Below are 24,852 nucleotides of genomic sequence, written 5' to 3'. Positions count from 1 at the left end.
ACAGGCTTCTGATTAAACAGAGGCTCTCATTAAGTAAAACATTTTATTTTAGTTTCTTGTTGGTTGTTGGTATTATTGGGCTTCCTGCCCAATTCCAGCCAGGCTACCATATGAACAGTGAAAACAGCCAACGTTGTTAATACAATAACAACAACAACACTTGGCACTTCCAGCATTCCTTTGATCTCAAAATCTTACAGCAATTTACAGATATTACTTGGGTGCACCACGTGATGAAGTGGTGGAGCAGGTAAGACTGACCATGCTTATTTTACAGATGGATAAAGCAGGGCAGAGAGGGATTCACCTGGCTTTTCCTGGCTGCTAGAAAGTCAGTGGTGAGATCCAGAAGTCCTGAGGAGAAAACCACTTGGAATTACTGTTTCAACAACCACTGAACTTTTTTCCTCCCTCCTTAATTGCTGTTGTTCTTTACAGGTTCCTTGTAGCAGAAGAGGACTTGTGCTGTGAAAAATCAAGCAGGGATGCAAATCATAAGGAAAAGGCAATTAAGCATTGCTTATTGCTTGTAGTTTAAGAAAGCCTAGTACAATTTCTCTCCAAAACAGATTTGTGGTGGTTTGCATAAAGCAGTAAGGACTTATTTTTGGTCAGCTGAGATGTAAAGTTTGCACTGGGGGTTAAAGTAGTAAGTAACAGAAGGATGTTTTAATTTTTAGATCACCAAATCTGGCCCTTCAGACATGTGTAGAGAGGATTCTTTGCCGAGCTTCCAGTGATGGGAATGTAAGGAGAACACTTTTGCATGGATAGGGGGTGCATTTATGAATACACAACCTCTGAGTTGCCAAAAGCACTGAGCTTTTGTCCTCCCATCATCCTGATCCACCTTTGGTGAGGATACTCCTTCCCCAGTGGCTGGTAAGGGGGCTCTGGTAGACTGGAATGGATTTATGTGGTCAAACTTAGAAAAAAAGGCTCTAGAATTCAGCATGAGAAAGGGTGAATCAGCTTTTGTCCTGCATCTAAAAACACCTCAGATGTTGAAAGATGAGCAGAGTTTACATTTGCTGAGCAAGGCATGGATACAGGAGGAAAGTTTTGAAGAGTACAGAGTTTCCCTTCACACAGAATGGTTTAATCCCTAAGATTAATAAATATTTCTCAGTGGTGTGCTGGCTAGTAAGGAAAGTCACTGCTGATTTACCAGATTTCTGCCACAGCCAAATAATTCCTTTTCTCTTTAGCCTAAAAGAGAGAACATTGATATCTAGGAGCATGAAGTGTTAAACTCCTCTTAGGCAGTGAGGTTTAGAAACAAAATCTCACACAGTGTATATAAATATCATCTGTATCCAGACTCCACCAGTGTGGATTGTAATTGGCACTGCTGTGAATTATCTGTTACTGATACACACCAACACCCCCTGATTGTAAGCTCAGGTGCCCCTTCCTGGCTGCAAAAATGAAAACATAACACCCACGTGTAAACCTAATGGAGTCAGTATCAGAAAAAGCTTTTAGGTCTGTGTGCATGTATTACAAGAGTAACAGAGGTGGAAACCTGCTTGTCACTTATTCAGCTGGATATGAACAACTGGCTTCAAAAGAATCTCAGGAGTAAAAGATTAAAGGGAAGATGACCATGAACTCTCCTTTCCCCAAAGAAGTTCAAAGCTTCCTGATTTAGGTTCTTATCGCACTATAAAGAGGGGAAGCAAGGAAGATAAAAATTTAAAAATAAATGATCTTTAAGAAATTATCCTCATCTGAGTGTCCTCCAATATGTCTGGTCCTCTAAGTGTTAAGTGAATTGTAACTAGATCCTAGGGAGACAGTTGCAACCTGGTTATCAGTGGCAGTAAATGGAAGATAATAGCCCCACTAGAGAGTTATGAAATGGCTTGTCTTTGAGCTGCCAAAGTGTTTAGGCTCTCTTTTATTATATTCACAGCAGTAATCCGATATGTCCTGACTTCTGTCATCTGTATGTAATGCTTATCAACTCTCTGCCAGTGATTCACCCCCTTGTCAGGGACAATTATTCCTCAAAGTGCTGAGGTTACAACTGAAGCAGTATTATGACTGGAAAGAAAATATGAAAGGTGCAGCACATCACAGCGAGCAATCTTGAAGCTGACGTCAAAGTGGAGGAGGACATTGTTGATAAAAAAATAAGGCATAACAGGAGTGTTGCACTGCTGCTCCCATGGCACTCCTGAGCTCTGCTAAGGTCATGCATACCTATGACCATGGTGATGGAAGATTTTCCATTATTTTATTGGAGCTAGGTCTCTCTACTTGCCTGGTTAGGTGTCTCTCTCAATTTCCATTCTACATCCCCATTTAAAGCCACTTAAAACTGAAGAGGCAGCGTGTGTTCTGTCCCTCTAAATTTGCAGACAGGAGCTCAGCCCAGGAAATTCATTTTCCTCCAGAGGATCATAAAATGAAAAGCATAATCTAAGGGACAGAGGGCCCAATTTGCAGTTTTCGAGTTGCCTGAAATTACAGTAACACCTGCGGTGAAATTCTGATCCAAGCTCGCTCCGACCAACCTGTTCCATCACTCTTTTAGATGCCTCAGGCAAAACTGAAGCAAATCTTGATCCTGAGATTGTGACTAGGGGGATGCTAAAGTCTGTCCTGGCACCACGAGGACAGTGCTGGAGAGCAGAAGGAAACCTGGGATTTGCAGGTTTCTGGATTGCATGGCCTCAGAGCACCAGAAGCTCAAGGCCATTGGGAGAGAGAGTGGCTGTGGAATTTCTTTGTCTCCTCTCATGACTGTGGCTTGGGAGCTTTGTCAAGGGCAATGAGGAAAAGCAGCTGGTCAGTGAACATAATGGTGGAGCCAGGGAGGCCAAAGAGGGGTGGCAGATGGTCCCAGGGGCTGTCCAGCTGACCAACAGTAGCACCTATGCCCTGTGTGCACATGTGGCACCAATCCAGGACGGGTTCTTAGGTGTCAGCCAGCACATAATTCACTGGACTGAGGGTTTCAGCCTACACAGTAACAGAAGTGGAGGAAAACAATACCTCTCTGTGGTGTTTTGATAGTCCTTGGGCTCTATAAGTACAGTGCAAACTCTGTATTTCAGCCCATTCTGCAAACAAGGGGTTGAGCAAGGCCATTTCCCTGCTTAGAGGGTCACAGGGGTCCAATTGCAAGGTCGGGGGAGGCTCCAGTGAGAAGGCAAAACAAGCAGGGTTGGAGCAGGGAAAGGAGGAAGGAGACAGCCAGGGCTGAAAAGTAATGATGTCCCGAATCAGCATGCTCAAATCACACAGTGGAGCCACTTCTCTGGGCACAGAGCTGAGTGCTAGCCAGGCCTTTTGGCAAGGGTTGGTGCTGCCACTGGTGCTGGGATGTTTGGTGCTTCCTGCCTGTGCACCAACAGGAGCCCACGGGGGTCCCAAGGGTCACGAGCAGCAGGATCAGCTGTGCTTCCATTGGGAGGGAAACTCCAAAAGCACTGAAGAGAGGGAATGAATCACTGTGCCTTGTCTAATATATTGCAGTAATGTAATATAACAGCAATAACCCCCAGAGTACCATCTGGTGAACTTGTGACTAAACACAGCTTGTTTTGCTCAAGGCACACAAGCAATGGACAAGTATATATTTTATTCTTCCGCTTCACCCTGCCCAAGTGGTAGCAAAACTATTTCTGGAATTTTAGGCCATCTACAAATCAGAGCTGCAGGCAGGTATTTCTCCCCTATGAAACACACAGGCAGCTCTGCAGGAGGGTGCTCAGCAGCACCAACTCCTGAGTCTCAGTTATGGCCACCAAAGTAGACAGAGGCCCGATCTCAGCTGTTTCCTCCCTGTTTCTGACTCTGCAAAATTCCCCAGTAAAGGTCTGTGTGTAGGTGGATGTTTCAGGTGATGTTTCCCAGGGATGCAGGAAGCCTGACTCACCCATGAAGAATATTGGTGACTAGCTGCTCTGACCTTGGTCAGAGTTAATCCTGCAGGAATGGAAAGGTTCAGATTTCAGTACTCACTGGAAGAAAAGGGAAGAGAGGAGGAGCAGCCCCCTACTAAGATAAGGACATGACCAGTGACTCTGCCATCAGTTACAGCATTGCTTGCATTTGGCATTATATTATGAAAATATCTATTCAGAGGGGAAAATGAGATCAAAGACAACATTTCCGTAGCGATGACTTTAGCTCCACTTCACTCTGCTCCCTCTCCTCCTCCCGTCCCTCGCGTTTCAAGGCTCCTGCTCTATTCATCTGCTCCATGCCACCCCAGGTTTATAACATCACATCAGCAGCAGCACTAATAACCCGTGATTCTTTCCCCCTATTGTGTTTGTCAGAGTCAGTAATCTGGGCACTACAGTGGTGAAAAGCTACAGTGTGTTCCTATAGCAACCGACTAATCCGCAGGTGGAAGGTGATTGGGCACCTTTTGCACCGGAACAATAATTTGAAAGATCTTTTTCAGTGTGCTGTTCTGCAGCATGAGTTCATTGTACTGCAACCCACCACGAATCGTTATAAGCTGTCAGGAAAATGCAGCTGTGGCTGCACAAATCACAGCGAGGAGAGGCGACGTCTTCCAGCAACAAGCCCTTGAAATATTTCACGGCAGGTTAAGAGGCCAAATTGTGTATGGCGAGATGTATTGTATAGGATAAAACAAAGAGCTTGTATAATAAGCCAATGCTGACAGTCTCCAAGTCAGGGAATCCCAGTGAAGTGTAAGGCTGTGCATGAATATGAGTTTTCCTGAGCTGTGGAAGGAAAACAGCCATAATAAAAGAAAGTGCTGGGCAGAGCTCCCACATTTGACTCTTCCAAAACCAATTACTCCCACCTGGCTATTCCCATTTCTCCTAAAACATCTCCTGTTACAGAAGAGAATTTAATATTCTCTAATTGAAATCTCTAATTTAAGGCATTTTCTTGCTATCCTCAAAGTCTGAAATCCTGGCCTGGACTTTCACGGCGTGATTAGATATTGTAGAAGTCACCAATTTTTGGATATTCAAAGTCAAACTAAGAAACCTTAATGAAATACACGTTTCCTCTGAAAGCCAGGCTCTGTTATATTTCTCACAGTTAAGTAGTCTGAACTTGAGGTAGGGAATGATCTTCCCTGCCCGTGGCAGGGGGCTTGGAATGAGGTGATCTTTAAGTTCACTTCCAAACCATTCCAGGTTTCCCCAATCTTTCCAAGTAAACCAGCCCAATTCATGGAGCAAGTGCAGCATAGACAATGAGAGAACAAACATCTTCAGACCAGCCTCAAGCAACAATCCCTATCATATGCAGTCTAGGTCTAATTTCTACTCTTTTTTATTTTGTTTTTTTTTAAACACTGGCCCAGAAATAGTGGATATAGATAGAAACCACTTTAAAGCTCAGTTGTAGAAGCAGATGCATTTCCCATACAGCCATACAGTGGAAAGTGAGAGCAGATCATGGAAATGATGTAACAGGTCCTGTCACAGGAAGGAGAAAAAATGAAATCTGTTATAAACTTCAATGAGAAGAGAGAAATAGCACAAGTGCTTCTTTACCTCAATTTAATCACATTGAAGAAAGAATGTCTTTATTAAGGGCCTGGACTTAATAAAAATGCCAAAAACTCTCATTACATAAATCATCTCTCTCAAGATTTGTTGGGGTGATAGAGGAGAAAACTTAAAATAGAGGGCAAACAGAAGTTTAATTATTAGGTTATGACTTCCAAGGCTGCAGTTTCAAAAGCTTCCCTACATTTACTGGCCAAAGATCCCAATCTGGGATGCTTCCATCTAAAGCAAATTTCCTAAGTATGAGACAATGAAGTCAGTGTCTCATTTACAGCTGAAGAGTTTTATAAAGCAACGTGTCCACTGAGAGCTGAATCAACAAACAAACAGTACAGAACAGATACTGCTGTTATGACCTGTTTTGCTCATCCCAAACTAGGATGAATAAAACGGATGAGGCAGGTTCACATACTCACTCCAAACTGGCAGAAGAAAAGCTTGGATGGGGTTTAGCATATCCCCCCAGGATATTATTAGATTATTAAATATTCTACAGCAAATATCAGTGCCTTCCTCTTTCTTCCCTCTCCTGCCTTTCACCTACCTTATAATTCAGGAGATCTTCCCAAAGAAAGTTTAACTGAAACAGCCAAATATCTCAGAAATTTTCTTAATAAACCATTTCCAGAAAAATATTTTAAACGTTTTGACCATCTTTAATTGTGAAATGTATTGATTGTTCTTCTCAAGTAATTCATGCCTTAAAATGACACATTTTTGTTCCTTTCAGAGGACTTGGATAGATAGCATTGTTTTTCTTTCCAAAGCACATCAAAGAGCCCAAATTTTGGCAGGCTTTATGTTTTCTTTAAAAAAAAAGAAAGGGGGTGGGGGGGGGAGAAAGAAAGAAAAACATCAGCAAAACAAAGCTAAGAATAACTGCTCTTTTCTGAAGAGTTGTGGGCTTCTTCACTTCCAGATTCATGTCATGGTGCTCACTTCAGGGAGCTGCTGAGACACAGAGCCTGGAGGTGGGGAGGAGGAGAGGAATGGGAAGATCAGAGAATTGGCACGGGACACAGAGCCTTTTTCCTCTTGATGTTCAGGCTGAATCTAGACAAAGTCAGTCAGAACCCAGTGTCATCATGATTTTTAAACACTTTCATGGGCCATGCAAGGTCACACTGTGGTCTCTAACACAGGGGACAAGTTTCCACATATCTGCAGCTGGTACTTCACTGACAGCTGTGGTGATAGCTGCTCTCCAATTTGTTGTGTCTCCATTTTGTAAGTGAATAAATTCCAGAAATTGACTGGATTTGGGTTAATAATAGCCCTTTTCTTTCAGGACAAGGATGTACATAAAGTACTGAGAGAGCTGAGTGCCTCCCCCTTCTGCTCAAAGGTTCAGAGGAAGTAGGTTGGTATTGCTGCAGAAAGGTTTTCAATTTTGAGCATGTTTTTGCCCCTGGACCCATTTTTCTTGATTTCCTTTCTCAGCCAGTGATTATGATTTACTTATCACAGACCTGCACTCCTGTGGCAGGATCTGGTGTCTGTGCTGTTGGTAAAATATTGTGCACTGTTGCCAGATGTTAAATATGAAGGAATAACATCAAAATAATGTAAAAGAAATGCCACCAGCTCTTACTCTGTGAAGCAACTTTTATCTTGATTTACTGTGCAACTGGGCTTATTTACTGGTGTTATAATCAATTATTTTAAGGCTTAAAAGTCTCCTGGTGATTGTGGTACAAGTGGCAGAGTTTCCAAAACTTCCCAAGCAGAGCTGCTTTGCTCTGAATGGAGAATAAGATATGAGGAAAGGCTCGGGAAAGGAGTGGAGATAGTCTGAGGGAAATGCCAGCACTGCCTGCTTTATCACCCAAAATGTGGTGTCACACTGAGCTGAAACGTGCAAACCTTCCCCACCATGGCCTGCTCCAGGGTAAAACTACTTTTGACTTGATGGGGCTTTTAATGGACTGCTGTCATCCAGCACAGTGCTGCAGGAAATGGCAGTGCATGGCATTTGTGGAAAAGGACACAAAATCCCTGGAGTGTGGCATGGAGCTGCACCCTGGCCCAGCTCACATCGTGCCCACACTTTGGGGAATGAGCAGAAAGGCACAAATTCAGGGTAGCTGATACAAAACCCACTGAACTTCTCAGCTCGGAGTGATAAACAAAAGTGCATCACTTGGCTGACTTGTAAATGACTGGGGCAAAGAATACGTCCTCTGGATCAAGATGACAGGGCTCAGGGCTAGAACAAATCACACAATATGTGAAGTTAGACTGTGACCTATTGCTTGGTACAATTATCTGACCTCCTAACAAAGCCTGGTGAAGATGGCAGCAATCCTGCATATAAAACAGAGCCTGGTGGAAAGTTGCTATTCTTCAAACCCGCATCTAGACATCTTTCAAGTGATTTCAGAATTTAGGGTGAAAGTGGATCTTAGGCCTTTTTTTAAAAAGCCATTTCAAATCCTCATTCATATCATAAATGCTTTTTTCTCCTTTTTTCTGCAGGCCACTGAAATCTCTGGGGCCATGACATTGTCTGGCACTGAATGCAGCCCCTTTTTATCATTACAAAGAAATAATGAAAGCATATGGTGGAGAGGCACTCATATTTCAGTGTATGGTGCCTTCCTCCTTCTCCAAAACCAAGCACTGAAAAATATATAGCATGATGAGAACACGGAATATTTCCAATACACTAACAGAAAATTCCTAATAATTCAAAGTCATCCCTGCTGCCTAGCTTGATTGTAAGTTCAAAGTAAAAGAAACCAAACATATCTCCACTTTTGTGCATTAAACATCAGCAAGTGACCTGTATTTTATTACAGTACACAGCTGTTTTATCACATAAGTAAATAAATCACCATTGAACTAACTTTGGGAACGAAGATTTTGAATAATAACACAATTAAGTTTTCCCACAAAGTCCAAATAGCCCACTTGCTCATAGTTGCTACAAGCTGTGATTCCCACGTGAAAGATATCAACTTATTTCCTTTTCCTGTCAATCATCAGTACCAAGTGGGGCCCTGGTATGTCAGGTCATGACCTTTCACTCTGGGCATGAGCCTGAAAGCCACTAGTGAATCAACTAGTTTAATTATTTAGGCTGTTTTTAATAAATATAAAAATGTGGCCTTAAATATTTCACATGCTTGTTCAGTTTGGGCTTTCAAGGACCTCTCATCGGGCCCACCAGCCTGAAAATGTGCTCTTATTGGTAGGAAATCAGTCAATTAATAACCAAATCCAGCTTTTGGAATAAGGTTTATTTTGTTGATTTTGAGCTTCCTGGCTTGGGTGTCACTTGCTTGTTGGTTTAGAGGACAGGCTTTTTTTTTTATCTATTTTTTTTTTTTAACATGAGACTGTTTTTAATCAACACCAGCAATGGTCTATTTGCCTACCTCCCACAAAATGATCCTTTATACAGATGCCAGCATAAGATTCATAGATTTCCATGTATGGCCTATTTTCCATATCCTCTTCACCTATGGGGAAAAAAAAAAAGCAAACAAAGAAACAAACAGGAAGAAATCCAATATAGCAAAGTCCATATAAAAAAAACTCTTAAAATATTTTTGAGGAATGTTGACAGGTTTGCTATTAGATCCCTTATCAGTGGACAGTTTTATTCCATTTTAGGTCAAAGCGTGATGACAACCTTCCTTTGCTAAACTTCCTAACAATTTCTTTCAGCTTGCAACTCCCATAATCTAAAAATCTAGGCCTGAACCAAGCTGCTGATTCTGCCCAAGATTCTGCACAGGCAATCTGCAGTAACTACAACCACATCAGTATAAAACAAGGAGTGATGCTTTCCCTGGATGTCAGGGGTAATGATTTATATTCTACAGCCTATTTATGCTTATTGCTCAACAAAATTTCCAGCTAGTAGATACAGAACAGAATTAAACTTGAGAAACTAATTGATGGTGTCTTTTTAAAGAACAAGCCTGTGAACTTGGACTGCCAGAGTTAACTTTGCTTCTGAACATTCCTGAAATGTACAGAATTTTCCCAGCATCTCTCAGATTTATTTTGTTCTTCTTTCTCCTGGTGCTCCAAGACTTCTCAAGAGAGTGAGTGTGAAGGGCTCTGTCTATTTATAGATGATAAATCCAATTCTTATCTTTCTCCCTCCTCTCCCCCCTGCCATGGTCCTGCATCAAAGACTTGGGGAATGGGAAGAGATGCTCTTAGTCTGAATTTTCCAATCCCTCTCATGGACTGCTGGGTCTGCAGGAAACATCAGCATGCCAAAATTTGCTTTTCTTTCAAGCAGGAGTATTAATCTAAATGATGAAATATATCTCAAAAATGAAATTGCTGCAGTGTAGGGATCATCAAAGGTACTTTAATTGAATTATGCTTTGTTTGGGACAGTAGAAAACATTTAATCTTGATCCTGTTTGAATTCCTCATTTTGCCTTAATGGCTTCAAGGTGTGCACAATAGTACTTTGGAATTCACAATATGATCAAACAAAAGTCAGCTGAAGCATTCTATCTTTATTGAGGAAAAGTGTCCTTGCCTGATAATGCTGCTTCTCAGCAATTTCAGCAAAATTGCTGTAGTCCAGAGAAATCTTTTCAATTCATCTAAGTCTGCATTTGCTGATGAAAAGCTGCCTCCTAAGAAGTTTTCAATCCTCCTCCCTCAAGGCTCACCAGCAGGAGCATGTGCTCATAGCATGTGAGCAGCCCCCAAATCTCCTGGAGGAGGGCAGATCAAACCCAGAGCATCGATCTGAGCATCCAGCACTGGGCAATCGGGCATGGGAAGCTTCTGGGGGCTTTGGGCACTGCTGGGAACGCTCTGCACTCACCTGGTTCAGCTTCTCAAAGGCTGACCCCTCCTGCACCAGGTTCAGCCAACCTATTAATGTCCAAGGAAGCCCTGGGCCAAAGCAGGCAGTTTAAATAGCTCAGCTGTGAACACACAACCCCATTATCATTTCTGTGAGGCCGATCCGAGCAGCTGATTCATCTCAGGCAGTTTACTCTGGACGAGAAGTCTCCACTGCATCCATTTTAGGTTTTAAATCAGATGAGGGTGAAGAACTCTGCACTCAGACACTGTGTTGGGAGGTGCCACATAAAAGGACAGACAGGCAGAGAGCTTGTAATAAAGGCCCTTATTTCCCATCATATTTTACTAGCTCTATTCTGACATGATTACTGATTTCAGTGGAATAAATGCATGCAATGAAGTAGTTAGGAAACTGTATAGCCATTATTCCCTTAAAACACACGTTTCCCTGGTAAATATGGCCTGGCTTTGCATGCATCTGATGGGTTTAGTCACAGAAAAGCTGTATTTACCATATATTTCATTACCATGTATTTTACAGCACAAGCCATGAGAGGCCCTAGCCCAGTCTTAGAAAATGATGGGAGTTTCCTGATCCATACTTATTTTTTTCTCCTTCCTCTGGTGGGGGTTCACACCTTTTCTTACCTGAGTCAAAAGGCAGAAGAATGCTTCCAGCTCTTCAGCAATCTCTGACAGATCACATCTTTTGCATACTACCAAAATATTAACTGGACAGGAAACTTATGTGAGTCCTGAAACCAGCCTGGAAGATTCCAGAAAGAACTGCACCTTCCAGTTCTCTGACTCTCTTTCAATATGACTATGCAAGGAGATGGCCATTATAAAACAGGAATGATGTGATTACATTTCTCCTTTTCTCTTGGACTATTATTTCAGCCAGTAGGCTCTTGCTTTTTAGACTTTTACTTTTGCATGTGTATTCAGCAATTCCATAAATAATATTTTCATTATCAACATCGAAATCTCCAACAGTTTTCAACTCCTAATGAGGTTTTCACTGTTCTCAGGCAATACTTGGAAAAGCCTTTTATATGATGAAATGAAGGTGTGAGAGACACTGAGCAAGGTGTATGTGTTCCCAATGGCATTACTTTCAAACAGTCCTCAGTTTCTTCACTCAAACAGGTGGTGATCAGCTTCTAGTAAAAGCAGACTTGAAATTATTTCAGTCATCCAGCCACTGGAAAAAAAAATAATAAAAAAAGGAGAAAAAAAGCCTGTTACTATATCTTATTTGAAGTCTCCAGAAAGCTCAACATAACATGTTTAGAAGAAATTTGAGAATATCTCAATGATATATTATGGCTTCCTGTAGGAAGCCACTACTTCTTCTCTCAAGTTTAAAAATGCTAATGCTTAGGAAGCATGGGAAAAAAATAAGATCTTTGAAACGACATAACGAATTGTTATATACAAAAACTGTTTCCCAATATTCCTGTACACAAATGAAAGTATTGGTGAAGATAAAGAGCTCCTAGAGTGCTGAGGAAAGGAGATAAAAGACAGGCTCAAGCCAAAGTGCACTATCTGAATGGATTATTTGAGAGGGGAAGGCAAGTGTGGTTCAGATTTTAAAACTGCCTCTTTGCCATACAGTGACAATGTGCTGTGTTCATATACTAACAGTGAAATGTGGGACCAAATTCTGCAGTGGAAGCAAGGCTGTACTTGAGGAAGGTAAAATACTTCAAATTTAAGCTGAGCTTGCATGCTTAAAAGCCTAATGAGCATTGTAAAGGTCACAAGAAATACAGGAACCTCAAGTGACACTATTTTGTAGAAAGGTCAGATGTTCTCCTTCAATTAAAATTAAGATGTATTTATATCTTTCATATTTTGCATCAAAAAACAGGGGCTAGGTTCCAGAGGCTGAGAAACTACCAGGATTCCTTCTGTATCTGACTTATTTTGAGATGCCAAAATAACCTTGTGGAGTGGGAAGGTGAAGGGGATAAGCAGCTTGTGAAAGGCAAAGCAGTCTCGTGGCTTTTACCAGAGGCTGAATGTATGGAGGGCCCAGACCCAAGAAAGTGTTTGTGCCCATGGAGACTTAAAATAACCACACAGGGCAGCCAGATCCTGGCATTGATGCTGCTTTTGAATGTCTAAAGTCACAGTGAGTTTTATGGCTAAATGCCATGATGCTCTTTGAAGATTTAAGGAGCATTGCATTTCGTTTGAGATAACATGCTTTCGCAGTTGAATGGCAAGTTCCATAAATTCCTCTTGGATAAAATCTGAAGTAAACATCACAAAGTTTTGCATGGGTTTCTTGCAATTTGTTTTGGAGCTTTTGTGTTGAACGGGACTGGAAAATGGCTGGCAATGTTTTATTTCAGTTATTATACATGGATTTTGAGCATGCAAGTCTAAGCAAAAAATGTTTGGAGAGCACGGCTATGCTGCATTTTTTTTTCTGGAATAAGTGACTGTTTTAATTAAAACAATTATACAAGTCTTTGTTTTCTTCAACTTGTTTGATTTAGTTGGTTTCTTTAGCAACAAACAAAGCTTTCATGGCTTCTTCACATTTGCACAGAATATTAATTTTGCTGCCTTTGATTTCAGAGTCTTGTAGACTTCAGCAGTCTCTCAGCATTTCAGTCTCTAACGGGGCTGAGATTATGTGAGCAGCAGAGATGGGGATGTGGATATCCCTGCATGTGGGTGAGGAAAATCCCAAGCACAAATATGGGCTGGGAAGAGGATGGATGGAGAGCAGCTCTGAGGAAAAGAACTTGAATCTGCTGGAGTGAGTGCAGAGGAGAGCACGGAGCTGCTCCCAGGGCTGGGACAGGCTGGGAGAGCTGGGGGTGATCACCTGGAGAGGAAAAGGCTCCAGAGGCATCCTAGAGCCCCTTCCAGTGCCTAAAGGGGCTCCAGGAGAGCTGGAGAGAGTCTTGGGATAAGGGATGGAGGGGCAGGACAAGGATTCCAAAGTTTGCAATGTCAATAACCTCCAAACCCTTCTCTTTATAGATGGCTCAAAGTTATGGGGAAAAAAATTAGAGTGGTGTTGTTTCTTTTTTTTTTCTGTAAAGCTTCTAATTTTCTTCCTTATTTTATTTTCAAACATTTTTGATCAGCTCTACTACAGCACATCATGTTTTCCATTGACACATGCATGCCTATGTTTAAAATATCAATTCATTTATCTCCAGAAATGTTGACACAAAAGATAAGAATCAGTATAAAAAGAACTGTTTTAATTTTGGTGCTTTTCAAAAGGAAAGGGAACTTAAAAATGCATTTCCCTCTGAAAATGTGGGTTCAGATTTTGGCTCAGAAAAGTAACAGTGGTATTTAGTTTCTCATCACTAATTCTGCATGGTTTATCCAACAGAAAAAGTAAAATAAATGTCTGGGTATTGTGGCTGTGCCCCAGGGTGACATTTGGGGTGGAGTGGGCAGAATGGGGTGGGCAGTGCTGGAAGTGTCCGGGTTTCACCAGCATGCAGGGTTCAAATCCATCATGTTCCAGAGAAGGGAGCTAGCAGATAAATCTCTTGCTGCCTTCCCTTAAAATCCATAATTTAAAAGATCTGTTTAGTTTATGCCTGTTGCTGTTTTTAACATACATAGCTAAACCTCTATTTTTATATATTTTTTTAAGCTGCTTATCCAGAAATCAGTACATTTTCCTTTCTTCAAGCTGTAACTTAAAAAAACCCCAAACCATTCCTTTCTGAAGCTCCTCCCAGACGAGTACATCTAGGTGAGGTTTCAGCCTGGCATAAATATTTTATGCTTGAGAACTAAAGGTCTGCAGAAATTGGGGTTCATATTGGAACCCTGACATAGCCTCGGCCATAGCAGCACATGTGGGTGCTTGCTTTAATAAAAAAACCCTTAATCTCATTTGGCTCTACCTCACTGGCAGCTTGAAGCACTTGAATCAAACAGTACAGCTGTGAATTGTGACACTGGCTGGATGCAAGCCCAGAAAACTTTTCCCAGAGAAAACCCTTCAGGGAGGAAAAAAAAAAAAAATAGAAGAAAAAAAAAAGAGAAAAAGAAGGAGGAGGAGGAGGAAAAAAAGCTTCAACAACTGAAATACAATAGAAGCCAAACACAAAACCCCACAATCAAACCTTGCCCCCCTCCAACCTGAATCTGAAACAAACCAGGAAACCAAAAGATAGATTGGATTCTTCTCAAAAAGGTTATTTTGTAAGGTAGAAGGGCCAACCTGGGCAGCCCTGAGCAACGGCCCTGGTCTGTATTTTCTGCAGAGCAGCAAATAAAACGCAAGCCAAAGGATAGGAAAGCTGAATTATACCACTTCTTCAAAATCCATTTAAAAGAAAAGGCAGCTTTGATTTTTGTGAGGAAGAAGAAAAATATCCAACTGAGGAAATTAAAAGAGGGTTGGAAGCACAAGTGCCATAAAGCAGACCTAACACAAGTGCTCTTGCAATATTTATAATCTTATTTTTGCTTGAATCCTGATGTTGATTCCTTCCCCTAAAGCAGATAACTGAGCAATATGGAAAAAACAAAACAACAAAACCATAGAAAGCACATCTGAATGGAAGGAAATGTTCTTTTTCAGAAGGAGCAGCCATACTCTGGAGTCATAAGGTCAAGAGGTGAATTTCTACTGAAGGGAAACATTAGAGCTGAATATTTCTCATCTGTCAGTCCCATTAAATACCATCTTTTAAGGACTCAGGACTGTGCATTGCGCCTTTCTTCAAGTTAGCAGGATAATAAAGATTCTGTTGCCTTTTGCAGATGTTTAAAGACATGATGTGAAAGACAAATTCTCCAGCTAAAACCCTCAAGAAATGTCACTTCTGTGTCTTACTGAAGGAGCTCCAGCACATTCACTACATAAACATCTGCTGGAAACATTTTAAAAAGGAGGCTGTTTAAATAATGGCTTTTGTAGGCTCGGTTGGGATTTTTTTTCTCTTCTTTAAAGAAAAGAAAATGAATTTGTGGAAAAGTTCCCTCTTCCAAAGCAACTTTCCTTTGCAAACATTCTTCAGCTAAGATGATCTGATGAAGCAGCTTTAAAATGAAGAAGAAATGTTGAAAATGTTCCTTCAAAACATTCTATATCAGTCGCACCTCAGAGACAGTCATAAATCAGTGCTTTCTTTGACTTCAGAAAGTTGTTGCTCTTCATTGTTATGCTAACTTGTTTGTGACAATTATAGCAAGTCTCTCTTTACATAATAATTGGATTTTTCTATTAAATTTAACAGACAAGGAGAAAAAAAGGAAAAATAATAACCATCATTCTGTCAAAAGTAGCACATTTGTGGCATAAACTGAGAAAAGGAAAAAGAATGAAAATAAACTGAGTTTATAGTCTTTTTACTGTAATTTGACTCTTTGTTCTACATGACTAACAGAAGTCTACCTGCACTTCTCCATCTTCAAATGTCTGCCAGAGTGCTGGGCTCTACAGAAACTGTGCCTGGGTACCAAAATGGATTAAGATTTTGGGTGGGTTTAGCTTATTTTATGTTTGTTAGAAAAAAAATCTACACTTCTGGATGCAGTACCTCTATTTCAAAGTGACAGAAATCAGAGATAGTTGGAAACCCCTCTAAGGAAGTCCACTTGTTGCCGAATTAAAGGGTGTTTCTAGGACTATATATCCATTTTATGAATTGGGAAGGGACTGGGGTGGTGTTTAATACAGTCCATTAAAAGCTTCATTAAACCTTGAAGATTCCACATTAAAAAAAAACTTCCAAGAATTTTGGAAATGATGCTGTAGGTATGCAAATGCAATTGGATGATTAATATTGTCATTCTAACATATAATGATGTAGGGACAGCTTTCACAAGGAATTTTATTATATAGAATATGGTTTTAAGATTAAGATCAGATGTGAGACTTCTTCTTCAGGACAGAGATGGAGAATGATGAATCTACAGCAATTTATCTGATAAGCAGTCCAGAACTCCCAACCCCTAACTAGGGAAGGGGAAAGGCAGGGGAAAGGCTGCCAGGCACTGTGGGGAAATAGGGGAAGTAAAAAGCAATCTGTTGCAGTATTAGCAAGTAAACTGGTGCAGTAGATTTTACACCCAGGTCAAAATCAGGAGAATAAACCAGTTATTGTCTGGCCAGAGATCTGTCTGATGGCACGGCTCAAGCAAGTGATGAGGAAAGAAGAAGTCTTCCACATTTTCAGGGCTCAGAAGACCTTTTCCATCACCAATGCCCATCCCTCAGCATTATCTTCATCTGTGGATTTACCCACGGTATGCATAAAGGTTACTTTCAGAAAGGCCTTGATAATTTCTTGGCTTTGGCAAGGTACTCAGATGTAAATGGAATTATTTTGGCAGAGGCATCTTGGAGGGAAAAAAGTTCCAAGAGGCCACAAATTCATTTTTATCCCCTGGTTCTGTCTTCTCCTGGTGCTTGTCACTGATGGCACCATTACTTAAATCTTTATTTCTTGTGTTATGCAGAAAAGGTCCCACAGTGTTAACCAATATACTCTTTCTTTTATTCCTAAAAACCAAGAGAGGTGAAGACCTGATTTCCTTCTTGCTTAACATCCCTGATTGTCTCATAAAGCTTGCTGAGTAAAACTGGTGTCCAGACTTAAATACAGTAGATGCAGAAAATAAGTAATATTTTCCAATTGTTTCTTATCTGTTGGTGATTTCTTTCACAAGTCACTAACAATTGTCTTTCTTGATGATTAGTTGCTCTTGTATATCAGCTTGATTTTTGTATTCATATGCTTTCACAAAAAAGGTTGAAAGTTCAGTTTTTCCCAGTTTTCCCCTCACGTAATAAAACATCTTCCGTGTGATCTTAGCTCCCAAAATCCCTTGTGACTTTGACTTCACACAACCTTGTAAAATTTGAAGTTCACTGGGTTTGTGAGGAAATGAATCTCTTTATTTGTGTGTCCCTTACAGACACATCAAGAAGTCTGTGTGATGTGACATCCTCATGGTATGTCAGGCTGATTTAATCTGTATGAAAATTATGAACATCTCATTTAACACTTCCTTCAGTGAATCCATTTGCTTTTCTAGAATATGTGTATTTATGTTTAATGATATGAAAAATGAAAATAACTATCTAGGTGAACTGTTAGAACATATCCTAGTGTTTAAATGGAAAGATTAATGAGCAATTGTGTGAAGGGATAACTTAAGTAGTAAAGGAGAGGGGAATTGATTCATCCTTTCCTATACAAGAGCAAAGAAAGTCTTGGCTTGTTGCTGATTTTACTCAAATGGTGATTGCTGGTGTTTACTCTACACTTCCTCTTAAAAACCCCTCTAAACTGTACAAATCTCCCTGCACCACTGGCACAGCTGATAGGCCACAGCTGTACTGTAAAACGAGAAGTTTCTGAACAGACAATGATTATCTGTCAGTGGATAATATTCTGCTCTGAATCACTAATGGCCTCTGCAGGTTCAGCAGTGGGATATCAGAACGAGCTTAAGCATGAGCTTAAATATTTGCATGCAGTGAAAGCTGTGTCAGAGAGACGTCTGTATTAAAATATTTGTGATAATGATTTATTTCGAGGACTTTTCTGCAGAGTTTAGTACCCAATCATTTTGTGGAACATTTTACCATTCTGTGTAAGATCTTAGTAAGTATTTCTGTGTGCAAGCCAGGCAGGGAATATACCTTTTTATTAGCAGAGCTGGTGTGATCTAGACAGGTGTGGTTTGATCTTTCCCACACTGACCTTCACATAACTTCATACCTGACCCGAATGAAGGGCTGTCTCAAGGGTAAGGAACAACTTGCTCATGGAGAAGAAAATGATTATGCTGCTGAGTTTTGTGATGCAGCTTTATAAGATGGAGTGTATTTTGGGTCTGTGACTACAAAGCCTCACATTTTGACAATTATGCAGCATATGCAAAGGCCCATTTCATTTACAGAACCCAGGGGTACTCTACAAAGCTTTCTCTATAAACATGGGTTACAGCCTACTCACAAAGGTGCTGCATTCTTTTCTTTCATTAACTGCCACACTCTAATTGTTAATTTGTGGCTAACATGCAAATAACAGCATTTTATCCCAGTAAACAAAATTAGAATAGCTTTAGGTTTGCACTTGATGCTGTGGGAAGCTCCCAAATCCCAAGTGCCGAGTTTGGTTTTCATGCATTTGATTTTCAGAGATCTTTTTAGAGTTGGAAAAGAAATATCTCCAAATACCTGGAGTCTGTGGGTTTATTTTACCATAAACAACTTTGTTTCTTATTCCCATTTCTGGGAGCTGGGGATATTTTGTTTTAAAGAGTGAAGTTGGGGCCTTCATAATTCCTCTGGATAAAGGATGCTGCAGCTGTGTAGCAGCAGTTTCAGGCCTCAGACACTCTCCTGCAATGACATCTGACATTTAGCTAAAACAAAGAATGCAAATGAAAGTTCTGCCACTACCACAGGCAAGAGTTTTACTGTTCAAGGTAAAGGGCCAGGCTTGTAGCAGGGGCTGGCAAGGACTAAGCATCTTTTGGCTTATGGGCTCTTCCTGCACTTCAGTTAATATGAGGTTTCCCTGGCATAGAGATATATAAGTAATAACTCAGTTTTTTAATTGCCAAATGTTCCAAAAACTCCTTGAAGGAAGAGGCAGAGAAGGAAGTAATTGAGAGTATAAAAGATAAAAAGGGGAAAAAAATAAAGTCCTCAAACTTTCTCAATATATCAATATTTTTCAAGGCAATGAGGGTGTGATGAAGGAAGGAGATGGAAGAAAAGCCATTACCATGCTCAGTTCCAGAAATTCTCCAGTTATTGCTTGAAAAGCCATCCAAAAAGCACTTGAAATTGGTGCTGTGTGCTGTTTACACTCTTTGGGAGGGAAGAAAAAAATCAGAACAAAACCCCAAACATCTTCTCCAAAGAAGGGAAAGGTTAGAAATTATCTGTGCTGCACTGATCAATTTACCCGAGTTGTCTTTCCATGGATTGTATTAATGGAACTTCATTTTCTTTTATTCAGCTGCTGGCCAATTTCTTCTTGACTCTTAAAAAGATCAATGAACACATCTCACTATCTTTGTACAAAATGAGCCTCTATTTTTTCCTCAAAGTTTAAGGGACTTTATTATTTTCATTTGTGATGGATTTTTCTGTCTCCTTTTTCTTTCAGCCCCTGTTGTGATTTCTCTGATCTATTCTTTCTTTTTCATGGATTTTGTCTAAACTGCTCAGGTTTGCTATTCTGTAGGGTATAGGCAGGTAGGAAGTTATGTTTTTAGGTCCAGTAATGTACAAACACTTAAGATTACACACAGCTCCTTCTTTAGTGCTGGTGTGAGACAGAGGAACTATCACTAAAATGAGACTAAAATAAGAGTGTGCTGTTTGAGGAAATTCAACAAGCAGTATCAGTGAACTGAACTGTACTTTTGAAGTGTCAGTAAAATCAATCAAATATTACTCAACAGGAGAAAAGCTAACAAGTTATGGCCAGACAGGATTAAATTTAACCAGCAAGTGCTCTTTGGTTTATCCTCCTTTTTCCCCCCCCGTTTGTCTGTTTTGTGTTTTGTTGTTGTTGTTTGATGTATGGGTTTTTTTTTTTTCTTTTTGTTTTTTTTTTTCTCCTCTAGTTTTGACAGACTGTAACTGGTTTTAACCCTACATTTTCATCCTCAAGCAAACATCACTGGTCTTTAAATGCAGCTTGCCTGGAATCTGCTCTTGGTTTATGCACATACAACACCCACCACTTAAACAGCTGCTGTCTTATCCTGTCAGTTATTATATTTCTTATACATTGAAATCTTAAATTCTGCAGAGAAATTCACTAATGTCCTTAATCATAATTTAGCCACAAATCCAGTCTTTTTCAAGAAATGTTGACAAATGGAAAAAAGCGTAGTCTAAACATGGAAGTCAACCCCAATAACTTTCCAAATCTATCAAAATGAATTTTTGTTCTGACAGAAGTTCCAACACTGAAAACTGTGGGTTTAGTTAGTATTTGAAAAGCAACCCCCCTTCTCCACCAATGCTTAAATTATTCCTGGGAAATGAAGTTGTTAACATGAAATTGTTACAAATTACTGTTTTATTTCAGACAAGCTGAAATATTGCATCCTGGTTTTACTTAGAAATAAAAAGTGAAAGTGAGTTTGAAATGACCATTTAAAATATATTGCTGAAGTCATAGTAAAAACATTTCTAAATTTACAAATGGCATTTTCTAAAAGATTGATCTGCTCCCTAAAGATTTTTTTGATTTAGGCAAAATGGCATTCAGAGTTAAAAAGCTTTCAATAAAAAGTACTTAGCCTAAGTTATAGTAATTCCTGTTATAAAAATCAACATTTCTGGGCCTTGCTGAAGATTCCTGGGACTGTTTCTCCTACAGTAGAAATGGGTTATGTTAAGGGGGTTCATTGTTTTGGCCCTTCCAGGCTAACATCTGCAGACTGGGGCTGGAACTGGGTGATTTTTAAGGTCCCTTCCAACCCAAACCATTCTATGATTCTATGATTTTATGATTACAGCTTATATCCACACAACATCTAAGGTGGTTTAGCAGCACACAGATTCAGTAAAGAAAAGTATATATAGAAATATATTTCTATATATTTCTATAGAATATAGAAATATAAAATATTTCTATAATATAGAAATTTCTATATTTCTTCTATATAGAAATACAAAAACATGGTTTCAAAAACAAAGACAAAGCTCTCATTCCACAACCCCAGAATGCCTAAAATATTTCAGAAGTGGCAAAAAGAAAAGAAAAACCCTTTGGCAGTACTGTCACTCTCCATTTTCCCCATGCACAGTCCTACTCCCATATGCAACTCCTGCCTCCCTTTGGCTGCTGTGCTGCTGTTAATAAGCCTGTGCTGTACATTTGGCATGATTTCCACCTTCCACTTGCCATTTATTCCTTTTACAACCTCCCCTGTTATAGGTCTAGTGTAGCAAACTGCTGCTTTATGGGAATTTGCAGCCCACTTGACATATGGTACAGGATCACTGGCCAAAATGGCAGAGGAGCACAGAGGATTTTACAGCCCAAGTTCATCATCTGTCTTGTTCCAGGACTTACTTTAGTCTGTGCCCAACAGGAGCCTAAACTCCCAGTCATAAGATAACCAGAGTGGCTCCTCCACACATCTGCTGGACATCTCGAGGGCTTCCACTGCTCTTGGAAGCAATCATGGATCATGCTGGCATCCCCTCCCCAGAACAGCCGCAGCCCAGGGGCTCAGCCTTTGCTTCTTCTCTCTGCTGGTGATCCCACAGCAATAAAACCACGGTGCTGCATGTTTCCCCACGCTGAACTTCCTGTGCTATCCAGAGTTGTGTCACTGATGGATCAGGTCAGGGAAATCTCCCCTCCAAATGAGTTTATGGAGCCTCACAAGGCTGGGGGTGTGGATGCACCTCAGCACTGCTCCTTTCCTTCAACCAGCAGTCACAACAAGGTTTCTGCTTATCATTCTACTCATCGTGGCAGATATGAATTGATGCCTGTCCTGCACCAAAACCACACAGAAGAGCTTTGGCTTCTGAACTTGGGCTAACGTTTTGTCCAGTATGAGATGCCCTGCTCTGCATCCTGCTAGAGGAGCAGGTGTAATCAGACACCTGGAACTTACCAAGCGTGCATCAAATGTAAAGAATCTGTTCAGATGTGATTTTTAGGTTAAATACTCCAGATTGGGTCTACTTTCACTGGAGGGACAGCAAACTGAATTTTTCAATGACCCTTCTCATTTTCCTTCTGCTTAAACGCAAACAAATATAATTTTTATTTAAATAGCATAACTCCACAATGTGTAAAATCTCTTCACTGGGTTCTCTCTGTCTTTCTTGCCATGGATATTGCTGAAATTTTAATTTAGACACTGTGCTATGGGTAGTCTGCCCCCTTACACTGATTGTCAGGAGAACCACTTGTCACTTGTAGATTAAAACATTCCAGCAGACACATTCAGAGAACAAATCATTAGTTGCTCAATTTGATTCAAACCACAAACTTCTATCACAAAACTTCTGTGTTCCACAGGGGCAGCACATCTGTCTCCCTTCCACCACGATCCTGGTGAAAGGTTGGCTTTCTGCAAAATATTCAAGGTTCCATTTCAGCTAAGACTTCTCACTTACAGAAGAAATCCACCCAGAAAACTGAACGAGCTGAGAGTAGTCTGACAAATGAGATGAGCAGTGTTTTGAATTTAAAAAAAAAAAAAAAAAAAAAAAAGGAAAAAAAGTGTTTCTCAATAAAAATACTTGGTGGTGAAGCAAAGTTAATAATCAAGTCAGGTAGTACAGCCAGGCCTTTTCCTGGGTTCATGTCTGTGCTGCATCCCAGGCTTCATCAATATCCACATATTCTGTCAGATTCTGGATTGTTGCTTCCATGTACCCCAACTCCTTACGGCTTTTATTCCCTTGCTTTCATTTCCTTTCATTCTCATTTCTCCTTATTGTTGTTGCTTCTTTGAAAAGATCAATGAACAGGTCTTACAGTCTTGGCACAAAAAAGCCACTATTTTCCTTTAAACTTTAAAAGAATTAATTATTATTATTATTTCTCATAAGAGGGATGTTTGTATCTTCCTTCTTGCCTGTAGCCCCCCTGCAGCTAAACTTGCTGATGGTCCTTTGTGTTTAAAAGAGAATTAACAGCAAAGAATGCACAATTTGACTTAAAACATATTGATATTGTAAAATGAAGAGCCATTTAATGAATTTTTTGTCCCCAGTGAAGAGCCAGTGTAAGGAACAGTAGGGGCTGCAAATAAGACTGAAAATGGCACTTTAATAGCAAAATGCATTTGTTTGAACAGTGCTTACCTTTTCTAATGATTTTACAACATTGTCTCTCCTTTGTTCTCTTCATTAGTTGTCTGTGACCACAAACACATTCCAGTAAGAAAGGTAAAAAAATAAAACCATCCATCCAAATGTTTTAGACATCAGGAAAAACACCTCTTAGTACAAGAAAGCACTCCAGTTGGTTGGTGCCCTGCCTTGGACACACACGAAAACCCACAAAAGTGAAATCCCAAATGACCCAAACTCCCCAGCAAGCTCTTGCCTTGCAAAATTTTGCTTCCTGCCCATGAGAAGAAAGTAGAGCCTGGAGGAGGGGAGGCTGTTGACAGGGAAGATGCCATTAATATTTCTGGGATTGCAAGAGCATTGATACAACTGTTATTATTTTAACAGCACTTACAAGCACTGTTGAACGTTAGGGACTGAAATACTGGTAGCTGTATTTGAGGCTTTACTTATTAATGCCTGTAAAATGCTTTGAGATCTTCAATTACAGGATTTTTGCAGGGAAAACTTTTATATTGTCTTTAGCCACGCCGGCCTCAATCCTCAGCTGAAAGCTGATAAATACAAGTGCCATACTGTCCTGTAATGCAAGTTAATGTAAAATAACCACAGACCTCTCTCACTCAGATTGCTTTTGGCTGCTTGCATCCCCTGGCTGCAGTTCAGGAGGGTGGTACATTGTGTCAGGGTCAATCAGAGCATCTCTTTTCTCACCCCACTGCTCCCAAACCATCCTGCTTCCTGAAAAACCATGAGTTTTCCATCTTCCACCACACTGGCCAGACTCATTGGAGGGTCGTGGTACAACTCCAGAGCCTGCTCAAGTCCGTGTGCCTGGGGTGCTGATAGGATTTTGTTGCTCTGTCCCTGTGCCACCTGTTTTGCAAGGATGCTCCAGGTTGTATCAACACAACCTCATATCACACCATTCTTCCCAGGCCATGCCCTCTAGTCCTGAGAACATGGCCTGGGATGGATAGGGTGGCAGCTGTAAAATTCTCTTGTACCAATTACTAAAAATAATAGCACTTTTAAAGAAGTTCCTTTTACAGCTCTTACTCTGCACTTTTTTAAGGTCTGTCTTCATCTTGGTAAGTGGCTGTTCCTTTCTCCTGCTCCCATTCCATCAAGCTGGGAAAGACCTGTAGATTTCCACCCCATTAGCTGAAAGCTGTCCTGTCTGCACCCCCTCAACCATTCCCTGTCCTCTGAGCCAGTCAATATTTCTCTGGCAGTACAAACTTTCCTGGAATTTCCTCATTACTGTGCATGGCAAAGCCAAAAGCCATTAACATGTGAGATGTTCCTCAGAGACTTTTTGGCAAATCCCAAAATGGCACATATTTAATAGCAAACCATCTCAAAAGGAGTTGAATGTTTTAAATATAATTATTTATGCTGTCTTTTTTTTCCCTCCCACCTACCTGGAAAGCCAAACTATTTTAACTTGCCAAAAGTTTGATTTTCCAGACATACAGTGAAGGAAAAACCATTTTACAAGCCTTAGACAAAGGTCTCCTCTGCTCAGTCATTTAATATACAACAATTTGAAAAATATCTCAACACACACCAGAATGAGGCAAAAGCCCTAAGACTGCAGCAGTATGGGACAGTTGTCTTGGTACTGACAGGAGGTAGCAGAAGACATTGCCTCGACTTCATGACAATGTCATGAAATAACATTATTTCATTATTTCATAGTTTTCCAGCTTTTAACATGCCTCCTCAATCTATCAAATTTTTCGTATCTAAGTTTTTAAC

The 24,852-nt window shown here is 40.4% G+C and overlaps 1 long non-coding RNA gene across 5 annotated transcripts in view; it reads right to left on the bottom strand.

Moving 5' to 3' along the window:
* The window catches only part of LOC148222270 (uncharacterized), a 143,458-nt gene that overhangs the window by 5,538 nt on the left and 113,068 nt on the right, over positions 1–24,852 (bottom strand). For 2 of the 5 annotated variants that reach the window (XR_015806570.1, XR_015806567.1), the window contains exons 2-4: positions 10,944–11,499; positions 8,891–8,974; positions 308–465 (exon numbers count right to left, since the gene is read on the bottom strand). This is a non-coding gene — a long non-coding RNA (uncharacterized LOC148222270). Of the gene's footprint in view, positions 1–307; positions 466–4,461; positions 6,320–8,890; positions 8,975–10,311; positions 10,562–10,943; positions 11,500–24,852 lie in introns of all 5 variants that reach the window. The other 3 variants (XR_015806571.1, XR_015806568.1, XR_015806569.1) reach the window with 3 other exon arrangements.

The sequence above is a fragment of the Sturnus vulgaris genome, chromosome 13 (assembly GCF_052056855.1).
Source record: "Sturnus vulgaris isolate bStuVul1 chromosome 13, bStuVul1.hap1, whole genome shotgun sequence".
Taxonomy (NCBI): domain Eukaryota; kingdom Metazoa; phylum Chordata; class Aves; order Passeriformes; family Sturnidae; genus Sturnus; species Sturnus vulgaris.
This window is presented reverse-complemented; position numbering and strand designations above follow the sequence as displayed.